Raw genomic sequence first — 20,834 nt, 5'->3', positions numbered from 1 at the left:
ATGTTTACATAGTTCTAGAAAAGTCTATTTGGTCTTATGTCAGTTAATTTAGATGTTTCCAGAAACAATCAAAGACCTCTATAAAAGAGAGGTGCAGTGTAATATTTCTGATGATTAGGCAATGAGATGATTCTATAATTTCTATAAGTGCCTGTATTGTGTATTCTGTGTTTAAGTATCATTATGGATCCAATCCATCCACTCCTATTAGATTGGAATCTCAACTAGTTGAACGGAATTGTTAATTGTGATATAAGAGCAAGCTATATTTTGGTGTAGTCAACATGTGAAGGTCATATATTGAAGATCATATCTACTGAAATAGACAAGTATGTGATTGTTGATGTCTAGCCAATGAACCAGATCATGTTAAAGTTCTAAAGAATTTTTGGTGTAAAGAAATTTGTTTGGAGAAGTAGAAAATCATTACTTCGACCATCCAAAGAAAGAGTGAGCATTTTATTGGAGGCACCCATTTGTGGAGCATTTCTATTGTTTCCATGAAAGAGACTATTGTTGTGAAGAAGGAATTCAGGTTTTTGCAAAGTCCATTAAGTCTATGAAAAGAGATCACAGTCACTATCATTAAGGAGTGTCAGTATGAATCATGGCAAGTATGAAATTTGATGTTAATAGTTTATCAAAGAAGGGGCTATGATTTTCATTTGATAGATTTGAGTTTATTAAAATGGGAAATCAAGGTAAAATAGTGTTAAAGGAAAACATAAATTTGACTCTTGAGATAGATTTTTTAAAAGAAAAATGATTGAAACTAGAGAAAGAAAATTTTGCAATGATTGGAGACAAGTCAAAAGAAAAATGTAGACTTTTAAATGAAATTAGTGAATATAAAGAGAGAATGGAAGAGCTAGAGGATAGGCTAAATTTTGTGCAAGAAGTACATAATTAGTAGGTTAAGGAAACATGCAAGCTTAGAGAGAAAAATAAAGAATTAGAAGAAAAGTTAAAGTTGTTTCATGATGCTAAGAAAAAGAAGAAAATGTGAAGAAATTGGAAGAGGAAAATAGAGAAGGAATTTTCTACACTGAAACAAGAGCAAGAATGCTTGAGTGTGAAACCATTTTTATGTGATGTATCATTTGATACAAATGATTTAAGTGATTATGGGATTGAGAAATGTGATTTTGGTGTTTGTGATGAAAAGTGTAAGAACGAAAATGATAAGAAGTTTGCAGATTTGGATTTTTATGATAGCAATGTTGGTTTGAAGATTATGAAAAGAATTGTTTCAAAGGTAAAGGTCTAGAAAAGCATGAAAGGTTTCAAAGACTACAAGCTTGGATGTGGACATGAGAAATAGGAAAATAATAACCATGGCATATTGGAATTTGTATGCAACATCATTTGAGGTTGAAATTAGGGGGGGGAGTAACAAATGTGTAATTTCCCCCTTAAATGAAATGTAAAATCATACTAGAGGATTCTAAAAACTCCAGCTGGATTACCGAATAGGGTTAGGTAAAATTAATATTTAGGTTTGTAAAGTTCTAGAAGTCATTTATGTTTAGATAGTTCTAGAAAAGTCTATTTGGTCTTAGGTTGGTTAATTTGGATGTTTCTGGAAACAATCAAAGACCTCTATAAAAGAGAAGTGCAATGTAATATTTTCAATGATTAGGCAATGAAATGATTCTATAATTTCTATACATACCTATAGTGTGTATTATGTGTTTAATTATCATTGTAGATTGAATCCATCCACCCCTATCAAGTTGATTACCACTAATACCATTATGATAGGTACTTATTATATCCTATTTAAAAGAGGGGGGGGGAAATAATAAACTTGGAAAGTTAAGCCACTTGTTAACATTTTGATACTAGGAAAAAATCCAAAATAGAACTCAATCATTTACTAACTCCTATCTAAATTTGGTGAATAATGAAATTTTTGTAAAACCAAATCATTTCATTATTTATTTTCAAATTTTCATCATACTTTAGCTATAGAACTATAATATTCACATCCTTGATATAAAAATTAGAAACAAAATAATTTCCACCTAGCTTAAAGAAGACTAAAATACAAACAATTGAATAAGGTGATAGAGGCTTTAGTCTCCTAAGTTAGGATACTACACTTTCTCATCCATCTAAAGATAATATTAGAAAGTATAGCATGAATCAAGATTTCATAACGTAAGGATGGAGTAGATGTTAATCTACAAATTACATATAACATATCTTTCCTCTTTATTCATTGAAACCATTATCAAACTAAGTCAACCATACTAAACTTGATCATTAAATATTTTATTGCTTATAAATTTATTTCAAACAAAAGGAATAAAAATAATTTGAGAGGTAGAGACAACTTAATGATCAACCACTTTATGAGAAATCTTATCGCTAAGTTTGTTAGTACGATATGCCCAAACTAAACTAAGCTTGTATTTCAATGGCTTACATTGCAATTCATAAAACAACTTCTAGTCCTAAAGATATGTGTAGACTAAAAAAGCCTAATTCTACTATTCTCTCCTTAGTTATTTACATAGTTCCAATCATAATCTTCCATACATCTATATTTAAGGAAAATACATAAAAACTATGGATTTTTTATATCAAATTTTACCTATTCCACTGGATTCTTACAAGTATACTCATTGGGTTTAAAACTAATAGAATATTGATCTCAACAAAAGGTATGAACCAATTAGAAATGCCTATCTAGATTAATTAACAAAGGGATTTTTGAACTTATGTATATCTTATTTTTACCAATTTTTAGATAATCTAACCTATTTCAGAAATAAAGGTTTGATTCCAATAAAGAATCAATCTCAAGTATTTAAATCTATAAAGATCATGAGTAAATTTTATGATTGGATCTACTTACTGGAAAAAATAGAAGTGCTAGAATGCTTATTAAATGTAAACAAGTAAACTTAAACTTAACATAATTATCAAGGATTCCTTTCAAGCACCTAGTTTCTCTAATTGAAGAAATAACATAGAGAAAAGTATCATATGCAAATAGTTGTAGAAGCTTTGGTGGGAGGGTAGTAGTAGCTATACTACCTTTTATCTGACCTCACTACACCATTGCCATAAATTTTCTTTCTAGAACCTCAACAACAACCATAAAAGAGAAGGGGGAAAGGGCCTCCACTTCTTACAACCTTATGGAATAAATAAAAAATTTCCAAGGAGGGTCATTCAGGACAAAAACAAATTGAATAGAGTTGATAACCTCCTTAATTAAAAGGATAAATCTCTCCCCAAATCAAAGCCTTATTAGAATACTAAAAAGGAAATTACGTCTTACATTATCATACGCCTTGGACATGTCCAGTTTCATTGCCATGCATAGGTTTTTACTCCTCTCCATAGAGTGCATGAATTCATGAGAGGTAATAACAACATCCAAAATATTTCTACTAGGAAAAAATCTATTTTGAGATAGGATAATAAAATTATCTAAGAGATGCTTCAACCAATTAACTAGAACCATAGAAAGAATTTTATGCACCATGTTACAAAGGTTAATGGACCAAAAATCATTTGTCTTGATGGGTCACCAATTTTCAGGACCAAAACACCATAAGTCTGATTAACCTCCCTTAAGAATCTTCCTTTATTGCTAAAATATCTAGCCACATGGGTGATGCCATACTTTATGATTTCCCAAATTTTTGAAAAAAAAATTAAGTGGAAAACCATCATGACTTGGGGCCTTATAGGCTCCCATGGAGAAAATAGCCTCTTTCACCTCCTAAAATTCCACTTTCTTGATCAAATACTTCATCATACCCTCATCCACCACTAGGGTAATGATCCTTAGTAGTTCCTCACTTTTGTTTTAATTTGAAGGAAGCATTGATTGATTATAGATTTCCTAAAAGCATCTAGTAGCCTAGTTTCCCAAATCCACTTCCTCGGTAAGCTCCTTGTTTTGATCATCAAGCAATTTGATATAGCATTCATTTTTTGTGTTATGAGGTTGACCTATGGAAGAAATAAGTACTAAATCCCCTTCAATAAGCCACTAAATCCACTAAATCCATGATCCTTTTTTCTAGAGAATCTCTTACCTCCCCACAATTTCCTTCCACTTATTTCTCAACTCCATGTCTTCCCTGTAGTTTCCTCAAAAATGCCAACAAATTTATGTTGTCACAAAATAAGAGAAGGAATATTAATTAAATTTAATATTATATTAGAGTTGTAATTAATTTAAAATTCTATGAGATTACCTTTTTAGAAGAACAAAAATATTAAATTAAATTAAATTTCTTGAATCTCTACAAGATTAACTTTTATATTTTTTCTATCCAACTATTATGTACATTTATTATCTAATAGCTTAAAAAGAACTATTTTAAATTAAACAAACTATTTATTAGAATTTAATAAGATATCATACTTTTAAAAACAATAGATTTTAAAATTAAAATAAATAATTATTATTTCAAATTTTGATTACAAACATACAAAAGAACTTTAATATTATAGAATATGAAAATTTAGTGAAATTATCAATCTCCACATTCGTAAATCTAAATTTTAAAACATTAGTTATCTCATTTTTGAAAAAGAACTATTTTCCATTTAATGAACTCCTTATTCCATGTCAAGGTTCATTGTTGTTTTCTTCCAATTATTAATGAGATGAAATGGGTTTGAGGTGAGTGTTATATTTTGATATGCATAGTTGTTTTATAGTTCTTTCAATGTTCAACCTCTAAAGTTTCAAAAAAAAAAATTAAACAATTAGCATTTATTATTATACTCATACATGTCTATTTGAAATGCAATACATTAAAATAGAAAATACATGTCACTACGTTGCATTCATCATCATCATCATCATCATCTAAGTACTATTGCATTCACTTTGTACAATGAATGAAATAGTTTAATATCAATCAATAAATGAGAGTGAACTATTTTTTAGCTAATCATTTTTTTTAAAAGTTTAAATATTTATTATTATTATTATGTATTACCTAGACTATTTATATCAATAATGATAACTAGTTTATTTCATTTGATGTTATAGGACCTTTTATTGGCTTCCCCATATTGATTTAGTTTTGCCTAAATTTTTGGTTAGTTATTAAGTTTTATTATTATTAAGATTTCTATTTTGATTAATTTATTTATAGATTACTTTTATGTGCTACTATACTTTTTATGTTATTTAATACTTACTATAAATTATTTTGTTTGAAATCATATACTAGATTATCATTTTAAAAATATTTATTTTTTCATATATATATATATATATATATATATATATATATATATATATATATATATATATATATATATATATATATATATATATAATGCTTCATAAGAAAAAGAAATATTCAATTTACAATAGATATCTCTCAACTCCAAAAATTTAAATTTAACAAACATATAAAATTAATATAAAGAAATTTTAGAATACTAAAATATAATACAATACATAATTGAATAATAATAATTTTATTATAATTATTATTATAAATCCGTCTTTTAATCTTTCGATTGCTATATCTCTGAACTATTTTAATTTTTAAAATTCTATAATAACAAATTCAATTATATTTTAATCATTACAAATTTCCTATTACAAATTCTATTTCAACAAGCTATATTTTTTTTTTATTACAAGGCACTTTTATCACAAGTACATGCCGGATTTGTTATTATTATTATTATTAAAACATTCATAACTCATATTGAAAGATGGCAACACCTAAACTAAGTTATTATTCGCCAAAATAGTTAACTATGAAACAATTCCAGTACCCGAAACTAGAATAAGAATCCATTAAATCGAAAACTATTCAATGGTCAAGATATACCATCTTCTAAAGCTATATCATCTTACCGTGGATCGACACATAAAGCTGATTGTACAAGCAGGATAGATACATGGTCAAAGATAAAGGATTAACGTGTGCTCGTGCTCAACGAATAAATGATAAATATTAACTAAAAGAAAAAAACAATGCTTGTTGGGAGGCAACGTACACTTTGAGGTTCAAATGAAAAAATTCATAGCCGCATAACGTTTAAAATTATAAAACTTGTGACCAAAGGGATAATCTCGAAAGAGATCCAAAGCAGGGCCAGTAGAATAAAAGCGTTAACTGTAGAGGTGAAGGTATCAATTCTCACAGCGATAAGGATAACACCGATTATCTTCTCTAACCTAGACCGACCCATAGTTTACTCCAAACCTAAAACTATACAATGTCATCCCTGTATATAAGAAAAAATGTGCTGTAGAACATTTTCACATTTCCATCTCTCTCAAAAGTCAAGTATCAGTTCTTCTATAATTGTTATTAGTTGCTACTGAGGGATCAAAAACCTTATTCTGATTAAGATGGGTCGACTTTGTCATCTAGTCATTTTGCTTTTGGTGGTGGGCTTATTATTATGCAGTGTAGAAGGCTTCTTAATCAGCTCTGATGCCAGAAAGCAATTCCTTGATCTGCAGAATGTACCGAGAAAAGCCGTTGGAGCTCCGCCTCTAAAATGGAACAACACAATTGCCGCTTTTGCTCGCAATTATGCGAGACAGAGAAGAAATGACTGCCTTCTCGAGCATTCAGTAGGATCAACCTATGGAGAAAATATATTTTGGGGCAGTGGCACAAAGTGGATACCTCTGCAGGCGGTGAATGCTTGGATTGATGAAAGGAAGTGGTATGTTCATGCCAATAACACTTGCACTGGCCCAGATTGCACACATTATACTCAGATCGTTTGGGCAACAACTGAAAGAGTTGGGTGTTCAATTATCAAATGTAAGAATAAGGACACATGGGTCATATGCAGCTATGATCCACCGGGCAACTATATGGGCAATAGGCCTTATTGACTGGTTAGGTATAACCAGCATATATTTTGTATTTGGGAAGGTGAAAACTAATTGTTTCTAATATCTTATTGGTTGTATGGCGAAATAGAATAATGCTGCAAGTATTTTGGCGGGCGATTTCAGCTTGCGATGATTTGTTTGTAAATTTAGAGGTCGGTGTCTTTTGAAAACCTTTTAAATTTAAATGAATTCAGCAGCCGTATGCATCTTATACATCTGTTATTTATTGAATATAGAGATGCGTTATTCATAACGCATTGAAGCTAACTGGCATTCAATTTATCTTTATTACTGCACGAAGGAAATTTTGAGTCTAAATTTAGGTTCTCTCTGCTCATGAACACTGGTGTTACATTTTGTTCAGTATTTATGACACAACCGAAGATGTTCCTAATCAGATTCAACTTTGGATTTGTTTAACTTTCAATATTAAATAGTTAAATCTATTTGCAATTTTTTTTTAAAATGATAGGAAAAATATAATATTTTAAAAATTGACAATTCTATTATAATTTCCTTAACAATATCAATATTTGCCTTTTGCAAACTTTATGGAACAATTAATTGAATAAATGTAATTAAAAATAAAATATTAATCATATTATTATAATATAATCTACTTTCAATTATAACATATGAACATTTTAAATAGTTTCATTAAAAAATCTAGAATAGGAAAATTTAAAGAAGATTTAAAATGGATCATTTATCTTATGGATAAATGAGAAATTAAATACTATATATATATATGAAGAGGCTTTATGAATAAGTTGATGAGACTACATAAATTTATTTGAAGATAAAGACCTCATTCTATAACATTCTAATTATTCATATAAAAAAATAGTTATCTAAAATATTTTAATCCTTAGAAATATTAACAAAAATTATTAAAGCAAAATTAAAAAGGCAGTGCATGCATGGCATTAATAGATGCAAAAACATTTTGACCAGTACTAACATAAAGGTGAACCACCCACCTTATAGGCTCACACATGCCCTAGTTGATGCACTATAAGACTCATTTTCAAAAGTGTTGAATAATTAAAAAATTTAAACATATTATTATAATAGAATATGTATCCTAGCATCGTATTTTTAAAATTAATATCTTCCTTTGGCTTGTTCTTGAGAACAAGATCCTCATGATTGATAATCTGATGAAAAGAGGTATGTCTTTTTTCTAATAGATGTTGTCTTTGTGAAGGGGCCCTAGAGTTAGCAGATCATATCTTTTTATAGTCTCCTTATGTTTGAGAGACTTGATTGTGTCTCTTCCAATGCTGGAATCTTCAGTAGATGTTGAATAGGAAGCTGATTGATCTCCGATATATGTGGTGTGGATGTTTCCTACCTGTGGACAAGATTTTTAGTACTTGCTAGCCCTCCATGTGTTATGGAACCTCTAGAAAGAAATAAACAATAGTCTTTTGGGATGATGCTAGAAGTCCAACTTTGCTAACTACCAAAATCAAACTCAATGTAGTCAAAAGTTTCCATAGTAGCTTCAAAGGTAATTTGAATTTTGAGATTGGAATCTTAGGTGTTAATTCCTAAAGACAATAATTAAGCTGAAAGAGTTAATGTGAGGTGGGATATCCCTCTAGAAGGGTGGAGAAAATTGAATTTTGATAGGGAAATTTGGTCAAGTTTGGTTCTCCTTGGATGTCAAACCAACCACTTAGAGGAATCAAAAGATCCTCTCCATGGTTTGAGGCAAGTGGTCAAATGTAGCTTTAAGTGGTTATGGGTAGAAGGAGGTTCCATGAATATTATAAAGTATCTACAAAAGAAAGCTAAAGCTTTTTGGTCAATTCATGATATAATGTTTGAGTATTTTTCTATTATTAATACTCTTGAAAAAGTGGTTAAAAGCCACATTTATAGGGAAGTAAATAACATGGTCGATGTACTCACCAACATTGTAGATGCCACCACAACACTCATAACTTGGAATGAGTATTTATTAGAGTACAAAAACATGAAAGTTTCAATTGATCACGAAAAGGGAATTTGTAAAGTTGGAGATTTTATATATCTGGTTATAAATGAAAATCATACATTGGGAAATAAAGTGTAATTATGAGTGTAATTATATCAAGGTTAGGCTTCGAAATTGAAAAATTTCTCACAAATTATGGGTGGTTTCTAGGTTGAGTTTTTAATTGGGCTTTTCTTTATTTTTTGAAAGTTTTATTTCTATTTTCTCTAGTGTTGGAAATAGTTGTAGAGGTATCACCATGGGTAGAGTACTAAAAAGAACAAAGTTAGAGAACTATGATCAAAGGAAGAAAAAAAACCAATAGTGTAATGGCTACTTTAGAAATAGCTCTGATACCACTGTAATGGTCACCCTTGGATGTCCCAAAAACTAAACCAAACTGCTGAAAGGAATTATGTCAAACAGTTTGCATTCAACTTCTTAAAACCCCTTATAACTCTGGAAATCAAACGTTTATTTGTTTGTTGTGTTTTGTGCATGGAATTGGTATCATACAACATAAACAAGAAAGAAACTACAACAATATGCAAAGTGGAAATGAACTGCTGCTAATAAAATGTTATTTTCAGAATTCATAAAACCAAATACATGGCAGATTTATCAACTCACTAATTACTTCAGCAATATTGTCATAATACTCCAGCCCATGCTTATGAACTTGCTGCTATAATACTTTTTCCTCCAATCAGTCCACTACCTTCATAATACCATTCCCTCCAAGCGGCATAAGCGTCGGACAAGTAGTGAAGAAGATATGAGCAAAATATCAAATCTGCCTGTAGCCAGAAATGCAACTAAACTGCCTGATAATGAAGCCAATAAGAAAGAATTCCAAAGGCCAAACCCCAAGGGAATGACGTCTAGAATGTTACAAGAGAGGATAGTCATCCTCAAATGCCAAGAACAAAGCTGCAACTCACACACCAATTTCTTCTCATATTCAACTTGCCTAATGAAGCCACAGATGCTTCCTTTTATTCTATTTCCAAGGGTCCGCTCAACTCATATGGGCAATGTGGGATAAAAGATGTGTAATATATAAAATATATATTAAAATACCCCTCATGTCTCCCTTGGGTACACATCACCATAAAATAAATATTAAAGTAACACTTTAATATTTTACAATTAAATTAGACGTTACTTTAATAAAACTTCAGGCATTAAAATGTATTAGCAATCAGACTCCGAATAATGCGAGTGATAGCTCATCAGAAAGCTCTCACCGAGGAGTATTGAATCCAATCACCAAAATTGCCCTGCATTGTGTCCTGCCGACTTACTAAAAGTAGTAAGTATGCCTAAAATTGAGTAAATCAACTTCATTTTGGCCCTAATTTTTTCTTATCCTCCACTTAGACTTTGGAGAATGTGAAGGCCAAAAGATGGGATCATTACAAATCCGCCCTCCTTGAAATTGCTTGTCCTCAAGAAATTAAGTAACATAATGGACTCCAACCTCCACCTGGATCCCAATAGGTGATATCCATATGGAAGTTAAACCAACTGCAAATCCGCATCCTCAGGACCAACCCCTGTAGCCTAGCATTCAAAACTTGTGCTGATGAAGTCAGAATGTCACCATAAGGCAACTCCATAGAAGATCTATGAAACGTCTTCTTCCCTTTATCCATCCACATAATATATATTGGACTGGAATGCATATTATCACCATCATGCATTGAAAAAGATGTAGTTGTAGGTGAACCATATGTACTCATGCTAACTGTATCAACAATAGGTGTTGCCGCATCGAAATATATGGACATAGGAACAACATTAACTGCTGCAACAGAAAATTGAATTGAATTTTTAGTTGATGAAAACTCATAATCATCAACATGTGTGGCTTCATTAGAAAATACATCAACCACTGCATTTATACCATTAAACTCCTCATTGGATGGTTCAACTGACATAGAAGTGGCTGCTGATATGGAAGTATCCTCATCTTCTCCTAATTCCACTATTACTGTAGCATCATCTCCTGACAAAGCTTCGCATGTGGTCTCCTGATTTTGCGCACATGTTTCTACTGATTTCACTGAAACACCCATATCACCAACATCATAACTGGCTGGCTCTATACGTGTCTCGATCCCACTTGAGGAATCAACTACCTTCTGCTCTGGAGGAACATACAAATCACCAATGTTGATGCCCATCTGTCTAGCCATGAGCTGCAACATCATGTCCATTCGCCTATTTTGCTCCTGCTACATACGTTGCCCCTGCTCTAATGTATCCAGTAATTGTCTGAACATTACTTCCCCCTGATCTAGACCAACATTTCTGCCTTCGCCTAATCCTGTATTCCTGTCATCTTGATCACCCATATTATTGTCCTGATCACAGAATATCTCCTTTGTGTCCGTATGGTTGAATTCAATGTCCCCCTACACGGATGTACTAGACTATTTGCTTTGCAAGTCTGAAATCCTATTTTGTCTTGCTCTGGTATCGCGAAAATTATAAGACCCCTATCGCATGCTCAAACATAAATGCTTAGCCTGTGTTTTTTACTTACTTTTCCCTCTATCCGGCTGTTCCAAATTCCCTATAAGACCTCCACAGGATGGCAAGACTTATATCTCTGATACCACTGTAATGGCTACTTTAGAAATAGCTCTAATACCACTATAATGGCTACTTTAGAAATAGCTCCGATACCACTGTAATGGTCACCCTTGGATGTCTGTAATGGCTACTTTAGAAATAGCTCTAATACCACTGTAATGGACACCCAGGAATGCCCAAAAGCTGAATCAACTACTAAAATTATATTAATTCTAAAAATGTTGCAATCAAGTACAAAGAGATGTATTCCAAAGGCCAAACCCTAAGGGAATGATGTCTAGAATGTTACAAGAGAGGATGAACGTCCTCTATTGCCCAAAAAAGAGTGTGATTCACACATCCAAGCTCTTATCAAATGCAAGTTATAATCATCCGATACAATAATCCCATTATTGTTGCATCACCATCCTTTGACAAAGCTTCATATGTGGACTCCTGACTATCACCAATAGCATAGCCCGGTGGTGTCTCGATCCCATCTGAAGAATCAACTACCTTTTGTGCTAGAGCAACATACGAATCATCAATGTTGATGCCCATCTGTCTAGCCATAAGTTGCAACATCATATCCATTCACCTATTATGCTCCTGTTGCATCTGTTGCCCCTCCTCTAATGAACTAAGTAACCTAAGCATTGGATTTTCTTGATCTGGACTGGTATACATTTTGTCAGACTCTTTTCCCTTTATCTCGTTGTTCCAAATTCTCTATAAGAACTCCACAAGATGGCAGGAATAATAGCTCTGATACCACTGTAATGGCTACTTTAGAAATAGCTCTGATACCACTGTAATGGTCACCCTTGGATGTCCCAAAAACTAAACCAAACTACTGAAAGGAATTATGTCAAACAGTTTGCATTCAACTTCTTAAAACCCCTTATAACTCTGGAAATCAAACGTTTATTTGTTTGTTGTGTTTTGTGCATGGAATTGGTATCATACAACATAAACAAGAAAGAAACTACAACAATATGCAAAGTGGAAATGAAATGCTGCTAATAAAATGTTATTTTCAGAATTCATAAAACCAAATACATGGCAGATTTATCAACTCACTAATTACTTCAGCAACATTGTCATAATACTCCAGCCCATGCTTATGAACTTGCTGCTACAATACTTTGTCCTCCAATTAGTCCACTACCTTCATAATACCATTCCCTCCAAGTGGCATAAGCATCGGACAAGTAGTGAAGAAGATATGAGCAAAATATCAAATCTTCCTGTAGCCGGAAATGCAACTAAACTGCGTGATAATGAAGCCAATAAGAAAGAATTTCAAAGGCCAAACCCCAAGGGAATGTCGTCTAGAATTTTACAAGAGAGGATAGTTGTCCTCAAATGCCAAGAACAAAGCTGCAACTCACACACCAATTTCTTCTCATATTCAACCTGCCTAATGAAGCCACAGATGCTTCCTTTTATTCTATTTCCAAGGGTCTGCTCAACTCATATGGGCAATGTGGGATAAAAGATGTGTAATATATAAAACATATATTAAAATACCCCTTATGTCTCCCTTGGGTACACATCACCATAAAATAAATATTAAAGTAACACTTTAATATTTTACAATTAAATTAGACGTTACTTTAATAAAACTTTAGGCATTAAAATGTATTAGCAATCTGACTCCGAATAATGCGAGTGATAGCTCATCGGAAAGCTCTCACCGAGGAGTATTGAATCCAATCACCAAAATTGCCTTGCATTGTGTCCTGCCGACTTACTAAAAATAGTAAGTATGCCTAAAATTGAGTAAATCAACTTCATTTTGGCCCTAATTTTTTCTTATCCTCCACTTAGACTTTGGAGAATGTGAAGACCAAAAGATGGGATCATTACAAATAGTTTAGAAGAAGTTCAACAAGGGTGGTTTAGTTTCATATATGAATAAACTAAAGGATGCTAAAAATATATATACTGAAGCTTTCATCAATGGCTAGGAGGTGGGCATAATGACTCTTGTTGGGTTATGTCTCAAACTGGATATTGATATTTACATGGTTCTAATTGTATGAGTCTTAACAATAAAGGTATCAATTTCTACTACAACAAAAAAATTACTTAAGAAAAAATAACAAATTTCCTAATGCTAAGGATGGGGCTTTGTTAGGAAAAAAGAAGGGGTTGTGGCTGCTTCATCTATAAATAAATTGTGGAAATTTTTTCTTAAAGTTTTAATTTAGTATGTTACTTGTGATGGGAAGTATGCTAGGGCTCACAACTATCATTTTGTTTTGGTTAGTCACTATTTCCATAAAATTAATTTTTGTTTTCATTTATAGTTGTTGTGTTAACTTCTCATAGTATTAAAAAGGGTTAGGAAAAACTCAACAAACCTATTCGTCACAAAGGGTTAATGTGGTTAATTTTTCTGTTTATGATGGATCATGTCAAGGAATCTCTAACTTTCCCATTCCCTATTAAGAAGGAGAAAAGTCCAAAAACCCAAGCTAGTATTAAAGGTAAAGGTAAGAGGCTAATGGCTTAGCTGGGAGAGGTGAAAATATAGTCAACTCAAAGGAAAAAAAAATAATATCATCTATAGGGAAAAGGAGTTGGATTTAGATGAATTCTTTGAGGATAAAGCTAAGAGTCCTAAAATGGAGGGCATAGAAGAGAGTGATTTCTTGAGTGTGTCAGCCAAAAAAAAAAATCATCCGTGTAGTAGTTTTCCTTCCCTAATTTTGGCTAATTCCAAGGAGACGAAAGTGTGCTTCAAGGAAAAGGAGGAGAGAGGTGGCATAAATTTTTTAATTTGTTAAGAAGGGTAGGAAAATAAGAATGTGGAGATAGGGGAGGATGAAAATGACTATGACAAAGAGGACACCTATCAAAAATCCTTTAATGATAATGTCGCTCATGATGTCTTTATTGAGACCGATAATTCCTTTGTTAATGCCCTTCTTGAAGAGTCTAAGAAGAAAATGTAGGAAAATAGATAGAGGCATCTTCTTATTGTAAACAATATGAGTGTGAAAGAAGTCCATGTCAAGTTGATAGAGGAAGACCTGAAAGACATTGATATCTCACCCTCAGTTGGAGTGTCCCAAAAGGAAAAAATTATTTCAATGTAAACTTTTATAATGGAGCAATGTACTTTCAACTCCATCAAAACACTCAATATTAAGTATAGAGCTATGAATGCTAAAATGGAGTAAATTGAGAACAATTTGAGTGGGTAGGAAAGGAATGATAATGATGGTGATAAGGTGGTACAGAATATTTATGGGGTGGTGAACATAATTGAAAATTTGGAAAGAAATACTTCCAAGATGATAAAAAATTGCAAGAAATTGATGAAGGCCTTAGTGGAAAATATGAATAAAATTGCTAGCAATATGGATATTCAGGAAAACAATATTATGGTCTTCAATTTGGACAAGGAAAAGGACCTAGAAGAGACTCTAGCTAAGAAGAGAATTGGGTCCACTACAAGGAAATTGAAGGTGAAGATAGAGGAAAACATTTAAGGAGAATGCCAATTTTTTTGTTGAGAAGATCAAAGAAATCAAGGAGAAGATAGATCTTGAGCTAGCATAATGCTAGTTTGTTTGTCTGATCTTTAGATTCTTAGCTTTTTGTTGCTTATTCATATAGGTAGTAGTTTGGTTTTTTATATTGGTTCTTATCTCTCTTTTTTGGTTCATTATTTGTTTATGCTAGTCATCTAGGGGAGTTGGTTGTTTTTTGAGCACTGTTCATTATATTAAACATTAACTATTTTCCTTTAATGGCTTTTGGGGTTTTGGGTCCCTTCTAAAAAATAAATTTAAACCTTAATCGAAAATATAAAATAATAAAGTTTAAGGAGGATGTGAAATGTATCATTGATCTAGTATATAAATAATAAAAAATTAAATACTTCCTAAGGATTTGAAGAGACTCGATGAATAATTTAAGGAGACTAAATGGAAATATTGGAAGACAAAGATGCTATGGTATAATATTGTGATTATTCATATGACATGAGAATTAACTACAATACCATAAGTCCATAGAGATGTTAACAAAAAATATTAAATAAAATTTAAAAATTAGATTACGAATCTATTGAACTATACAACTCATATTCTACAAAATATTATGATTTATAACTCATATTCCATGTTAGATTTCTTACTATATACACAAAAATAATAATAGAATTTATTTGCTTATGAATTAAAATATTCTCTAGTCTAGAGAGAGAGAAACCCATAACTTGATTAGCATTGACTTATACCATCAATCCTATTAGCTTATGAATTAACACCATATGATATATTATTATCGATTTTAAATAATCTCATAGGGAGATGAATGCACTTATGCAACTACTAGTCTTGTTGGTAAATACGGTTTTTTATGAAAATGATCTTATTAATGGATAACAATTAATAAAATGAAATATAAGAAAAAATAAATAAGAAATAATAATAAAGAATAATATTACAAGAGAAAAAAAAGTAATAAGGTGAATAAATAATAAACTGAATATTTTATGGATCAAGGATTATTTGTGTGACTAGTAGTGAGACATTATTATTTGAAAATAAACTTACTACAATACCCTACAAAGTGTTATCAAACACAATAAAACCAGGAATAAAATCAATGTGGAGGTGAAACAATGTATTAAGAAACTAAATTAATGAATTGTCAAATCATATTAATAGTAGAAAAATACACTATAGGATAATTAATCTTTCTAATGGAATGTGAAGGGGCATGGTCAAGAAAATTTAAATATGTAATTGACCATCATATTTTAGAAGGTTTTGATGGAAGAAGTGGGGATAATATCAATTAATATCTTAAATAACTAGACTGATACAATAATATATCACTATTAGTTGCATCTTTGAAGGGTGCAAGGGTGAGGTTGATAGTTGATGGATGAGTAGAGGAAAAATAAAATTAAAAAAGCATTGTACTACAACATGGTAAAATCAGATTTTATTTCATTCGATGTTCTATATCAAAATGATATAATGCTCTTTTTATTACCAATTACATTTCTCTATAAAAATCTTTTACAACAATATATACCATTTCAACATCTTCACTACTATTAGAGCTTTTGGTGCTTGTAGAGAAGGTTTCAATGATCTAAGCTAAAAGACCAAGAGATCTTACAGAAGATAGATTCGCAAGTTAAACAGAGACAACTTTGCAGCATGGCAAGACCTTATGAAGTTGCATCCAGCAACCATTAGTGATTCAAGTTTGAAATACTTAAACACTTCTTACAAAGCTCCTATTGGTACAATGACTATAGAAGAAATTTTTGAAAAGAAAAATCATAATATCATGATGATTGACATAGCATCATCTCTTAACTATGTTGAGTTTGATGAGGTCAAAGGATGTGCTACTGCTCATGACATATGGAACAAACTGAAGGATATCTATGCAGGTGATGATAACATAAAGAGAGCCAAGGTAGAAAGCTTGAGAGGCCAGTTTGATTAGATGAAAATGAGAGAGACTAAAAACATCACAAAATATGTTGAGAGAATCAAAGTTAGTATTAGTGCTATCAAAGCCTATGGAGAAACAATTGAAAATGTAATAATGGTCAGCGAGGTGCTTAGAACCCTTCTTCCTATATATGAAACCAGAGTGTCTGTTATTCAAGAGATGATATATGATCCAGATTTAACAAGACAACTTTCAATGCTCTAGTGGAAAGATTGACAACATTTTAACTAGATAACTATGATAATGATACTCTTAGTTCTAGCAATCTTGAGCCTACATTTGAAGCCAAGGTATCACTCAAGAAGAAAGCTAAAAGACTCTAAAAGAAAACAATCTAAAAGTGAAGAGGAATAAAATTATAATAATCTTGAAGCCATTGATGCATTTCTTGTATGAAGGCATCTTAAGGCAAAGGAAATTATAAAGATAAAATTCCTTTAATCTGTTTCTCTTGTGAAGAAGTTGGACACATTACAACATGCCCAAACATAAAAGATAGAGATAAAAAGAAACACAACAAATACAAAGATGAGAAGGAATTCAAGAATTTCAAGGACTACAAGGACAAAGGTAAGAAATCTTGTTTTATAGCTAAAGATTCAGATAATTGTGAAGATGGTGAAATGGTATATATTATTGAAAAAGATAAATCTGATGATGAAGGACATAAAATAACACTTATCTCTCACATTAGCAAGCATGATACATGGATTATTAATAGTGGTTTCTCACATCATATGAATGGTGATAGAACAAAGTTTGAACACATGGAATTCAAGAAGTCTAATTTAACATCCATTTGATAAACCATCCATTTATTTTGATCTGCAATAGCTAGAACCATTCTAATAGTATCAAGTCTTTCTATAGCTATATATGTTTCATTAAAGTCAACCACAATTTCTTGTGTAAATTCTTTGAAACTTAATTTTTCCATATTATTTTCTAGACCTCTATTTTCTTTATTTTTATTATTCTTATAAATCCATTTCACATCTATGCAATCTTTGTTTGTAGGAAAATCAACTAATCTCCCATGTATCATTATTCTTAATAGATTCTATTTCATCATTCATTGCATTAGTAAAATTTTATTCCTTAATTGCATCTTCAAAAAATATAGGATCTTGAGAAAATAAGACAAAAATTAATTGGAAATGTATTGTACTTCCTTGATCATTAATCTCTTTCAAGATTTTAGTTTTCGCACTAATAATCCCTGATCTCAATTATGCTATTGTAGGATTTGAATCATTACTTACTCATGAAATTAAAGATTATCCATGTCCAAATTTATTCTATTTGTGATTTCCTTGTGGATTTCTTGCTGGTGTTCTTCCTTGGTCATTTGGTTGATCCTCTTGTTCCTTTTTTCTTCCTCATCATAAGGTATTCCTATAGCACCTATAGTTATCATGTCAATACTTTCATCCCAAGATTCCTCATCTTTAAATAAAATATCCCTATTCACATTGACTTTCATGGTTATAGGATAAATAACTTATACGACTTAGATTTCTCATCATAGCCAATAAAATGATTTTTCACTCTTATCATTCGATCTACTTATAGTTTTCTTACAAATGTGTGCATATACAATAAAATCAAATACTTTGAAATAAGAAACACTATGAATCTTTCCACTCCATTCCTTTATGTGGCATCATGTCCCTCACCATTTTTGTTGGACCCCTATTCAAGATATAAACTAAACAAGAAACTTCTTCAATCCAATACTCATTAGGAATATTCTTACCATTGAAGACACTCCTTGGCATCTCCATTATTGTTCCATTATTTCTTTCTACAAAACCATTTTGTTGAGTTATGTAACTATTGTTAAAGTTCTCTTTAATTCCATAATATCTATAATAATCTAAGAACTCATTTGACTTATAATTTCTTCTCTATGAGATCTCAATATCTTGGTAGCTAAGCCACATCATTTCTCAACCAATACCTTGAATTCTTTAACTTTTCCAAATGTTTTAGATTTTTTTTAAAATAAATTAAACCCATGTCTCTCTACTAAAATCATCAATGGATGTTATAAAATAAGGGCTCCCTCTAAATGATAGTGTTCGTATTGGATCATGTATATCTAAATACACAATTTTTATAAGTTCTCTTCTTCTATATGGAACCATTTTTTTGATGAATAGTTCCTTTTCTATTAAATAAATATTAAAGTTACATATTCAAAAAAATGGGGTCTGGGGATTCAAGATCACCCCACACAAGTTCAAATTAGCTGAAGCTAAAAACTCATTTGCTCATTAGAAAAACATACATATTTTGGACACTGAAGTCCAACCATAAAAATATAACACAAAAATATAAAATACCTTAGGCTACAAGGGCACTAGCACTTGAGGGAGGATATATGTCATAAAAACCCATGCATTAGTGGGGTCATGGGATGGATCATGGGAAGCCCACATCATCAGTAGCACTAGTAGATGAAGCATCTTTTTCTCCCTCTAGAATAGGTGGGGAGATAGCTAAATCCAATTGAGGGAAGGACCATTTAGGGTCTTGGCTAGAGGAAGGCCACCTAGAATTAGGATTAACCAAAGGATCCATAGGGAACCATCACGAGCTTGACCCTTGAGGAGGCAAGGCTGAGTGACAATGATCACCAAATCCACCACTAAGGGAGTGACATAGAGGTTGTGACCCTAGTGAATAGTAGGGTGAAGGTGAGGGAAGGATATATCAAGAGATTTTAGTTGATTACTTGGAGCTATTGAGGGTGGATTGGTTATATCTCTCTTTCAAGTAGCCCGAGCCGCTTTCTTCTCAACCTAATTAGTTAGAGAATTGGGTGAGAGGTAGACAAGTGCTTGGGGTTCTTTCTATCAGGTTACAGATTGTTACTAGATAGTTGAATCTTGGGGTGTATGAGTAGTGAGATGAATTGCTACAGACCTACTAGTAGCTACAAGATGTTGTACAATCTTTAGAGAGAGGCTCGAGCAGTACTCTAGCCACCATGTAGGGAGCATTTCCCCAGTGAACAAGAATATCCTTGGGGAGGGCCACCTCTAAAGCCACCTTGTTAGGTTGTACTTGACTGTGCATCTATATTATTTTAGGAAAACATTTTGTATGATGTTTAGCCAAATTCAACTTTTATATGAACTCAATGATGCTTCCATGAGGTGTGAACCTCTTACCATTTCCTTTCTTTGTAATAATGACAATCCTGTGAAATTTAGATGATCATACTTTAAGTGCCATATCCATGCCTAATCTTGACTTCTATACTTGAAAATTTCTTCAACTTGTTGAACCATATTACTCCTCATCTAAAGTGAAAACATTGTATTATTTGTCTTTTCTACCCTTGTAATCATTGTATCACTAGGTGGAATGTCAAATATATTATAAACGTTCATCTTAAAAGTAACTATATAACCATTTTGACCAAGTCATCTCAGATAAGTCTAATTGGATGCTTCAAATCATATACAAGGTAAACAACATAAATAGATTTCTTACCGTGCTTTTCTATGACATTTATTGTACCATTTCCACAAGTACTTCCACTATGTTTTTGATTTCCCTAATTAACTTCTCATTTGAATGAGCTATCCATTTTTTTTTCTTTTCAAAATATCTTTTTTCTTCTCATATGATTTTTTCAACCACTATCTAAAAACAAAAAATCACTTGAGCTCCTCTAGGCTACAATGGATATAATTAACAATGTCTTGGAACTTCTTTAGGAAATAAATACATTTTTCTTGTTCTATCAACTTGGCTCTTTTGACACACATTTGAAAAGTGAAAAAACTTCTTACACTAATAACATTTAATAGTTGATTTATTCTACCTTTGTGATGCCTAATTTCTATTGTGTCCCTTGTTGTAAACTTACAATTGGAATAATTGGTGTTTTGTCATTGATGTCAAATCTACTGGTAAGACATATTGCTA

The 20,834-nt window shown here is 31.7% G+C and overlaps 1 pseudogene; it reads left to right on the top strand.

Moving 5' to 3' along the window:
• The first annotated feature begins 6,349 nt into the window (after positions 1-6,349).
• LOC149557611 (pathogenesis-related protein PR-1 pseudogene) lies at positions 6,350-6,847 on the top strand (annotated as a pseudogene).
• The last annotated feature ends 13,987 nt before the right edge of the window (positions 6,848-20,834 follow it).

The sequence above is a fragment of the Cupressus sempervirens genome, chromosome 5, assembly GCF_028749045.1.
Source record: "Cupressus sempervirens isolate cs-2001-9-10 chromosome 5, ASM2874904v1, whole genome shotgun sequence".
In the NCBI taxonomy this organism is placed as follows: Eukaryota; Viridiplantae; Streptophyta; class Pinopsida; order Cupressales; family Cupressaceae; genus Cupressus; species Cupressus sempervirens.
Note: the sequence above shows the minus strand (reverse complement) of the source record. Positions and strands in the feature narration are given on the sequence as shown.